The sequence below is a fragment of the Oncorhynchus mykiss genome, chromosome 17 (assembly GCF_057628025.1).
Source record: "Oncorhynchus mykiss isolate SJ-2025 chromosome 17, ASM5762802v1, whole genome shotgun sequence".
Taxonomy (NCBI): Eukaryota; Metazoa; Chordata; class Actinopteri; order Salmoniformes; family Salmonidae; genus Oncorhynchus; species Oncorhynchus mykiss.
In genome coordinates, this window is record NC_143038.1 from 58,574,177 (window position 1) to 58,576,076 (window position 1,900).

A 1,900-nucleotide genomic window follows, 5' to 3' on the forward strand; every position below is an offset into this window, starting at 1 on the left:
CTAGTCCTGTGTTAGCGGACGATATAGCTGTCTGTAGTGCAGGCACACAAAAAATGACGCGCCCCCACTCCCAAACATCTTCCCGCAGCTATGACTGGACGCAGAAACATTTCACCTCTAGGTTAACAGCAGTTCATTGATACTACTGGTCATCAAATATCCTCTAAGTGCTATGATGAGTTTGGATGGGAACATTCATCCTCTCTCCCGTTATAGATGTTGGAGAGGCTTAGGTAATGATGGCTCAACTCACGGAATCATACAATTTCATGTGGCTGTATCTCCCCCTGGAAAAGACACTCAGAGAAAACAAATATTTACCAGGCCTGCACCAAAGAGAGATAAAGGATTCTATAAAAATAGATTTTCAAAGATGAGGATTGAATGACTCTGAGAGATATCTCTGACACACCGTTCATGGTTTCTTGGAGTGCAACCTTTTGTGGGCACAGTATGTCTGACAGGGAGCCAAAATTGTGTGTGTGTGAGAGACACAAGTTCTCCTTGTCATCTAATATTCTCAAATACTGAGAAATAACCCTGTGATCATCCGTTGCCATAGTAACCCAGACTGGAGCACGGTGGTGATGCTACAAGGCCATTGATGCCATTGTGATTTCACAGGTTTTGTGACAAACATGTTTTTCAAGTAATAAAGCAGTTCTTCTGACCATTAGTCTCAATTCATAAGAGTTTGTTGTTCCAGAACATGCTTGGGGACGACTAGAAAAAGAACTTATGCTTTTCATTGTTCAAAGAAATACAGACTTTGTCCAAGAATGACTGCAGTGGATAGTTGTAAGAACTTCAAGCACAATGTGGCTATTGTAATCGACCCAGGCTAAGGCTCAATCAAAGCTGGCTTCTATGGAGATGATAAGCCCCATACAGTGCTGAGGTCAGTGGCTGGACTGTCCACAAAGGATCAGAATTTTTTTGTAAACAACATTCCCTGCAAGGGCGATCTAATTCTCAAGAGGTCCATCACCAGTGGAATGATAAGTGACTGAGATTTCCTGTAGAAGTTGTGGAGCCATGTGCTCTATGAGGAGCTACTGGTCTGCCCTGAAGAGCATGGCACCCTGATGACTGACCCAGCCTTCTCTCCCACCTCCACCTGAGAGAAGACAGCTGAACACTCGTTTGAATGGATTTGGGCCCCTGGTGATGTTGTCTATGTATTCTTATGGACTGGTTACTGGTCTAGTGGTGGACTCTGGGGCTGGCTCCACCTCTGTCTCTCCAGGGTGCAAAGGCTACTGCTTTCCACATGCCCCCTTTCAGATGGACCTGGCTGGAAAGTGTGCACCTACCAGTGCAAACTACTGGACAAAGTTGGACATGGCAGTGATCTCCATCAGAAGACCTCTGTGCAGGAGATGAAGAGGCAGAGCTGCTACATCTCCGAGGACTTTCAGGAGGAGCCGAGGTCCGAGGCATACCTCTACACTATCAACTCCCTGATGCCACCACATTACCCTGGGCAACGAGTGCTTCCGTAGCCCTGAGATCCTCTTCTGTCCATCCGACGCAGGGATGTTGCAGCCCGGAGTTCACATCCTGGTCATGAAAAGCCTGCAGAAGTGCGTCCAAGAGTGACAGGAGGCCTTGATGGCCAACGTGGCCTTGTGTGGCGGCTCCATGATGTTCAGCGGGACATAAAATCCACAGGACATGAAACAATATAGAGGTAAAATGGATATCGATTTTGAGACATGATGTAGTATTTTCGTATACACTTTTCATATGAATTAGAAATTCCTATTATTTTTCCAAGATTTCTCACAAAAACAAGCATATCTCTGTGAAATGTCAACGGAACGGTGAGTGTATATCAAGCTTTTTATTTTCCAATCCTTTTACATTTAATTCAGCTTGTCATGCTAATTTAGCTCTTTGC

General features: G+C 45.1%; 1 pseudogene; it reads left to right on the forward strand.

Moving 5' to 3' along the window:
• The first annotated feature begins 779 nt into the window (after window positions 1-779).
• LOC149976097 (actin-5-like) lies at window positions 780-1,662 on the forward strand (annotated as a pseudogene).
• The last annotated feature ends 238 nt before the right edge of the window (window positions 1,663-1,900 follow it).